This window comes from Carassius auratus, unplaced genomic scaffold, assembly GCF_003368295.1.
Source record: "Carassius auratus strain Wakin unplaced genomic scaffold, ASM336829v1 scaf_tig00214428, whole genome shotgun sequence".
Taxonomy (NCBI): Eukaryota; Metazoa; Chordata; class Actinopteri; order Cypriniformes; family Cyprinidae; genus Carassius; species Carassius auratus.
In genome coordinates this window covers 21,576-28,863 of record NW_020527654.1, presented here as the reverse complement: position 1 = coordinate 28,863, position 7,288 = coordinate 21,576, and the positions used below count along the sequence as shown (strand labels likewise).

At 39.8% G+C, this 7,288-nt stretch overlaps 9 pseudogenes; all 9 read right to left on the bottom strand.

Annotated features, from left to right (window-relative positions):
• Positions 1 to 1,731: 1,731 nt before the first annotated feature.
• Positions 1,732 to 1,851, bottom strand: LOC113092053 (uncharacterized; annotated as a pseudogene).
• Positions 1,852 to 2,220: 369 nt separating this feature from the next.
• Positions 2,221 to 2,339, bottom strand: LOC113092066 (uncharacterized; annotated as a pseudogene).
• A 226-nt stretch (positions 2,340 to 2,565) lies between these two features.
• LOC113092056 (uncharacterized) lies at positions 2,566 to 2,684 on the bottom strand (annotated as a pseudogene).
• A 1,265-nt stretch (positions 2,685 to 3,949) lies between these two features.
• LOC113092052 (uncharacterized) lies at positions 3,950 to 4,068 on the bottom strand (annotated as a pseudogene).
• A 369-nt stretch (positions 4,069 to 4,437) lies between these two features.
• LOC113092065 (uncharacterized) lies at positions 4,438 to 4,556 on the bottom strand (annotated as a pseudogene).
• A 226-nt stretch (positions 4,557 to 4,782) lies between these two features.
• On the bottom strand, positions 4,783 to 4,901 carry LOC113092060 (uncharacterized; annotated as a pseudogene).
• Positions 4,902 to 5,252: 351 nt separating this feature from the next.
• LOC113092051 (uncharacterized) lies at positions 5,253 to 5,371 on the bottom strand (annotated as a pseudogene).
• A 371-nt stretch (positions 5,372 to 5,742) lies between these two features.
• Positions 5,743 to 5,861, bottom strand: LOC113092064 (uncharacterized; annotated as a pseudogene).
• Positions 5,862 to 6,088: 227 nt separating this feature from the next.
• Positions 6,089 to 6,207, bottom strand: LOC113092055 (uncharacterized; annotated as a pseudogene).
• Between the last annotated feature and the right edge of the window lie 1,081 nt (positions 6,208 to 7,288).

The following is a 7,288-nucleotide window of genomic DNA, read 5'->3' as shown; positions in this document are numbered from 1 at the left end:
AATCTAATCGCCGTACATTATATAAGTAGAAAGAAAACCCTAAAGCTTAAAGCACCTGGTATTTCCAGGCGGTCTCCCATCCAAGCACTAACCAGGCCAATACCTGCTAAGATTAAGAGATCGGGCATTGACTCTTTTTTTTTTTTTTTTTTTTAAGATTATTATATAATTAGTAATAAATTTCCAATAATATTTAGAGCACCTGGTAGTTATAAAGAGGCGGTCTCCCATCCAGACACTAAACAGGTCCATGACTGCTAAGATTCAAAGAATGGGCATTGACTCTTTTTTTTTCAAGATTATTATATAATTTGTGAAAAATTTACAAAAATCTTAAAGCAACTGGTATTACCAGGGGTCTCCCATCCAATTACTAACCAGGCCCAAACCTGCTTAGCTTCCGAGCTCAGACATGATCTGGCATAGCAGGGTGTATGGCCAAAGCGAAGACTGCTGCAAAGAGAGAGCTATTTAAAGATCAGCCAATCTAATATAATAGGAAAGAAAACCCTAAAGCTTAAAGCACTGGTATTCCCAGGCGGTCTCCCATCCAAGCACTAACCAGGCCAATACCTGCTAAGATTAAGAGATCGGGCATTGACTCTTTTTTTTTTTATTTTTTTTTTTTTTAAAGAATTATTTATAATAATTAATGAATTTCCAATAATATTAGAGCACCTGGTTTTCCGATGGTGGTCTCCCATCCAAACACTAAATCAGGTCCATAGCCAGCTAAGATTCAAAGATTGGGCATTGACTCTTTTTGTTTCAAGATAATTATAATAATTAGTACAAATGTCCAAAGAATATCTACAGTCAAGGTGGTATTTCCGACGGCGCGGTCTCCCACTCCAAGCACCTAACCAGGGTCCATACCTCCTAAATTCCAAAGAGTTTGGGCATTAGCTTCTTTTTTTTTTTTGGTGCCAAGATTATTGATGTAAGTTAGTAAAATTGCCAAAATATGGTACAGCAACTGTATTTTCCCGGCGCGTCTTCCATCCAAGTACGTAACCAGGCAAAACCTGCCTATTAGTTTCAGAAGATCGGGGCATTGACTTTTTGTTTTTTCCAAGATTGATTATATAATTTTGTGAAAAATGGTCCAAAAATCTTAGAAGCAACTGAGGTATTACCAGGGTGTCTGCCCACTGCCAGATTGACATAACCAGGCCCATACCTGCTAAGATTCAGATATGGGCATTGACTCCTTTCTTTTTTTTGCCAAATTATTATATAATTTGTGAAAGATTTCCAAAAATCTTAAAGCAACTGGTATTAACCAGGGGGTCTGCCATCCAATACTAACCAGGCCGAAACCTGCTTAGTTTCCGAGCTCAGACATGATCTGGCATAGCCAGGGTGGAATGGCCATAAGCGAAGACTGCTGCAAAGAGAGAGCTATTTAAAGATCAGGCCAATCTAATCGCCGGTACATTATACAGGACCAAACCTGCTTAGCTTCCGAGAGCAGACGAGATCAGGCATAGCCAGGTTGTTACGGTCGCAAGCGAAGGATACTGCAAAGAGAAGACTATTTAAAGATCAGCCAATCAAATCGCCCATACATTATATAAGTAGGAATGAAAATCCAAAAGCTTACAGCACCTGGTATTCCGAGGCGGTCTCCCATCCAAGCACTAACCAGGCCAATACCTGCTAAGATTAAGAGATCGGGCATTGGCTCTTTTTTTTTAAGATTATTATATAATTTGTGAAAAATTTACAAAAATCTTAAAGCAAACTGGTATTACCAGGGGGTCTCCCATCCAATTACTAACCAGGCCCAAACCTGCTTAGCTTCCGAGCTCAGACATGATCTGGCATAGCCAGGGTGGTATGGCCATAAGCGAAGTCTGCTGCAAAGAGAGAGCTATTTAAAGATCAGCCAATCTAATCGCCGGTACATTATATAAGTAGGAAAGAAAACCCTAAAGCTTAAAGCACCTGGTATTCCCAGGCGGTCTCCCATCCAAGCACTAACCAGGCCAATACCTGCTAAGATTAAGAGATCGGGCATTGACTCTTTTTTTTTTTTTTTTTTTTTTAAGATTATTATATAATTAGTAATGAATTTCCAATAATATTAGAGCACCTGGTATTCCGAGGCGGTCTCCCATCCAGACACTAAACAGGTCCATGACTGCTAAGATTCAAAGAATGGGCATTGACTCTTTTTTTTTTCAAGATTATTATATAATTTGTGAAAAATTTACAATAATCTTAGAGCAACTGGTATTACCAGGGGGTCTCCCATCCAATTACTAACTAGGCCCAAACCTGCTTAGCTTCTGAGCTCAGACATGATCTGGCATAGCCAGGGTGGTATGGCCATAAGCGAAGACTGCTGCAAAGAGAGAGCTATTTAAAGATCAGCCAATCTAATCGCCGGTACATTATATAAGTAGGAAAGAAAACCCTAAAGCTTAAAGCACCTGGTATTCCCAGGCGGTCTCCCATCCAATTACTAACCAGGCCCATACCTGCTAAGATTCAGATATGGGGCATTGACTCCTTTCTTTTTTCTTGCAAGATTATTATATAATTTGTGAAAAATTTACAAAAATCTTAGAGCAACTGGTATTACCAGGGGGTCTCCCATCCAATTACTAACCAGGCCCAAACCTGCTTAGCTTCCGAGCTCAGACATGATCTGGCATAGCCAGGGTGGTATGGCCATAAGCGAAGACTGCTGCAAAGAGAGAGCTATTTAAAGATCAGCCAATCTAATCGCCGGTACATTATATAAGTAGGAAAGAAAACCCTAAAGCTTAAAGCACCTGGTATTCCCAGGCGGTCTCCCATCCAAGCACTAACCAGGCCAATACCTGCTAAGATTAAGAGATCGGGCATTGACTCTTTTTTTTTTTTTTTTTTTTTTTTAAAGATTATTATATAATTAGTAATGAATTTCCAATAATATTAGAGCACCTGGTTTTCCGAGGCGGTCTCCCATCCAAACACTAAACAGGTCCATAGCTGCTAAGATTCAAAGATTGGGCATTGACTCTTTTTGTTTCAAGATAATTATATAATTAGTACAAATTTCCAAAAATATTACAGCAACTGGTATTCCGAGGCGGTCTCCCATCCAAGCACTAAACAGGTCCATACCTCCTAAGATTCAAAGATTGGGCATTTACTCTTTTTTTTTTTTTGTTGCAAGATTATTATGTAATTAGTAAAAATTGCCAAAAATATTACAGCAACTGGTATTTCCCGGCCGTCTTCCATCCAAGTACTAACCAGGCAAAACCTGCTATTATTCAGAGATCGGGCATTGACTTTTTTTTTTTTTTCAAGATTATTATATAATTTGTGAAAAATTTCCAAAAATCTTAAAGCAACTGGTATTACCAGGGTGTCTCCCATCCAATTACTAACCAGGCCCATACCTGCTAAGATTCAGATATGGGGCATTGACTCCTTTCTTTTTTTCTTGCAAGATTATTATATAATTTGTGAAAAATTTCCAAAAATCTTAAAGCAACTGGTATTACCAGGGGGTCTGCCATCCAATTACTAACCAGGCCGAAACCTGCTTAGTTTCCGAGCTCAGACATGATCTGGCATAGCCAGGGTGGAATGGCCATAAGCGAAGACTGCTGCAAAGAGAGAGCTATTTAAAGATCAGCCAATCTAATCGCCGGTACATTATACAGGACCAAACCTGCTTAGCTTCCGAGAGCAGACGAGATCAGGCATAGCCAGGTTGTTACGGTCGCAAGCGAAGGATACTGCAAAGAGAAGACTATTTAAAGATCAGCCAATCAAATCGCCCATACATTATATAAGTAGGAATGAAAATCCAAAAGCTTACAGCACCTGGTATTCCGAGGCGGTCTCCCATCCAAGCACTAACCAGGCCAATACCTGCTAAGATTAAGAGATCGGGCATTGGCTCTTTTTTTTTAAGATTATTATATAATTTGTGAAAAATTTACAAAAAATCTTAAAGCAACTGGTATTACCAGGGGGTCTCCCATCCAATTACTAACCAGGCCCAAACCTGCTTAGCTTCCGAGCTCAGACATGATCTGGCATAGCCAGGGTGGTATGGCCATAAGCGAAGTCTGCTGCAAAGAGAGAGCTATTTAAAGATCAGCCAATCTAATCGCCGGTACATTATATAAGTAGGAAAGAAAACCCTAAAGCTTAAAGCACCTGGTATTCCCAGGCGGTCTCCCATCCAAGCACTAACCAGGCCAATACCTGCTAAGATTAAGAGATCGGGCATTGACTCTTTTTTTTTTTTTTTTTTTTTTAAGATTATTATATAATTAGTAATGAATTTCCAATAATATTAGAGCACCTGGTATTCCGAGGCGGTCTCCCATCCAGACACTAAACAGGTCCATGACTGCTAAGATTCAAAGAATGGGCATTTACTCTTTTTTTTTTCAAGATTATTATATAATTTGTGAAAAATTTACAAAAATCTTAGAGCAACTGGTATTACCAGGGGGTCTCCCATCCAATTACTAACTAGGCCCAAACCTGCTTAGCTTCTGAGCTCAGACATGATCTGGCATAGCCAGGGTGGTATGGCCATAAGCGAAGACTGCTGCAAAGAGAGAGCTATTTAAAGATCAGCCAATCTAATCGCCGGTACATTATATAAGTAGGAAAGAAAACCCTAAAGCTTAAAGCACCTGGTATTCCCAGGCGGTCTCCCATCCAATTACTAACCAGGCCCATACCTGCTAAGATTCAGATATGGGGCATTGACTCCTTTCTTTTTTCTTGCAAGATTATTATATAATTTGTGAAAAATTTACAAAAATCTTAGAGCAACTGGTATTACCAGGGGGTCTCCCATCCAATTACTAACCAGGCCCAAACCTGCTTAGCTTCCGAGATCAGACATGATCTGGCATAGCCAGGGTGGTATGGCCATAAGCGAAGACTGCTGCAAAGAGAGAGCTATTTAAAGATCAGCCAATCTAATCGCCGGTACATTATACAGGACCAAACCTGCTTAGCTTCCGAGAGCAGACGAGATCAGGCATAGCCAGGTTGTTACGGTCGCAAGCGAAGGATACTGCAAAGAGAAGACTATTTAAAGATCAGCCAATCAAATCGCACATACATTATATAAGTAGGAATGAAAATCCAAAAGCTTACAGCACCTGGTATTCCGAGGCGGTCTCCCATCCAAGCACTAACCAGGCCAATACCTGCTAAGATTAAGAGATCGGGCATTGGCTCTTTTTTTTTAAGATTATTATATAATTTGTGAAAAATTTACAAAAATCTTAAAGCAACTGGTATTACCAGGGGGTCTCCCATCCAATTACTAACCAGGCCCAAACCTGCTTAGCTTCCGAGCTCAGACATGATCTGGCATAGCCAGGGTGGTATGGCCATAAGCGAAGTCTGCTGCAAAGAGAGAGCTATTTAAAGATCAGCCAATCTAATCGCCGGTACATTATATAAGTAGGAAAGAAAGCCCTAAAGCTTAAAGCACCTGGTATTCCCAGGCGGTCTCCCATCCAAGCACTAACCAGGCCAATACCTGCTAAGATTAAGAGATCGGGCATTGACTCTTTTTTTTTTTTTTTTTTTTTTTTAAGATTATTATATAATTAGTAATGAATTTCCAATAATATTAGAGCACCTGGTATTCCGAGGCGGTCTCCCATCCAGACACTAAACAGGTCCATGACTGCTAAGATTCAAAGAATGGGCATTGACTCTTTTTTTTTTCAAGATTATTATATAATTTGTGAAAAATTTACAATAATCTTAGAGCAACTGGTATTACCAGGGGGTCTCCCATCCAATTACTAACTAGGCCCAAACCTGCTTAGCTTCTGAGCTCAGACATGATCTGGCATAGCCAGGGTGGTATGGCCATAAGCGAAGACTGCTGCAAAGAGAGAGCTATTTAAAGATCAGCCAATCTAATCGCCGGTACATTATATAAGTAGGAAAGAAAACCCTAAAGCTTAAAGCACCTGGTATTCCCAGGCGGTCTCCCATCCAATTACTAACCAGGCCCATACCTGCTAAGATTCAGATATGGGGCATTGACTCCTTTCTTTTTTTCTTGCAAGATTATTATATAATTTGTGAAAAATTTACAAAAATCTTAGAGCAACTGGTATTACCAGGGGGTCTCCCATCCAATTACTAACCAGGCCCAAACCTGCTTAGCTTCCGAGCTCAGACATGATCTGGCATAGCCAGGGTGGTATGGCCATAAGCGAAGACTGCTGCAAAGAGAGAGCTATTTAAAGATCAGCCAATCTAATCGCCGGTACATTATATAAGTAGGAAAGAAAACCCTAAAGCTTAAAGCACCTGGTATTCCCAGGCGGTCTCCCATCCAAGCACTAACCAGGCCAATACCTGCTAAGATTAAGAGATCGGGCATTGACTCTTTTTTTTTTTTTTTTTTTTTTTTAAAGATTATTATATAATTAGTAATGAATTTCCAATAATATTAGAGCACCTGGTTTTCCGAGGCGGTCTCCCATCCAAACACTAAACAGGTCCATAGCTGCTAAGATTCAAAGATTGGGCATTGACTCTTTTTGTTTCAAGATAATTATATAATTAGTACAAATTTCCAAAAATATTACAGCAACTGGTATTCCGAGGCGGTCTCCCATCCAAGCACTAAACAGGTCCATACCTCCTAAGATTCAAAGATTGGGCATTTACTCTTTTTTTTTTTTTTGTTGCAAGATTATTATGTAATTAGTAAAAATTGCCAAAAATATTACAGCAACTGGTATTTCCCGGCCGTCTTCCATCCAAGTACTAACCAGGCAAAACCTGCTATTATTCAGAGATCGGGCATTGACTTTTTTTTTTTTTCAAGATTATTATATAATTTGTGAAAAATTTCCAAAAATCTTAAAGCAACTGGTATTACCAGGGTGTCTCCCATCCAATTACTAACCAGGCCCATACCTGCTAAGATTCAGATATGGGGCATTGACTCCTTTCTTTTTTTCTTGCAAGATTATTATATAATTTGTGAAAAATTTCCAAAAATCTTAAAGCAACTGGTATTACCAGGGGGTCTGCCATCCAATTACTAACCAGGCCGAAACCTGCTTAGTTTCCGAGCTCAGACATGATCTGGCATAGCCAGGGTGGAATGGCCATAAGCGAAGACTGCTGCAAAGAGAGAGCTATTTAAAGATCAGCCAATCTAATCGCCGGTACATTATACAGGACCAAACCTGCTTAGCTTCCGAGAGCAGACGAGATCAGGCATAGCCAGGTTGTTACGGTCGCAAGCGAAGGATACTGCAAAGAGAAGACTATTTAAAGATCA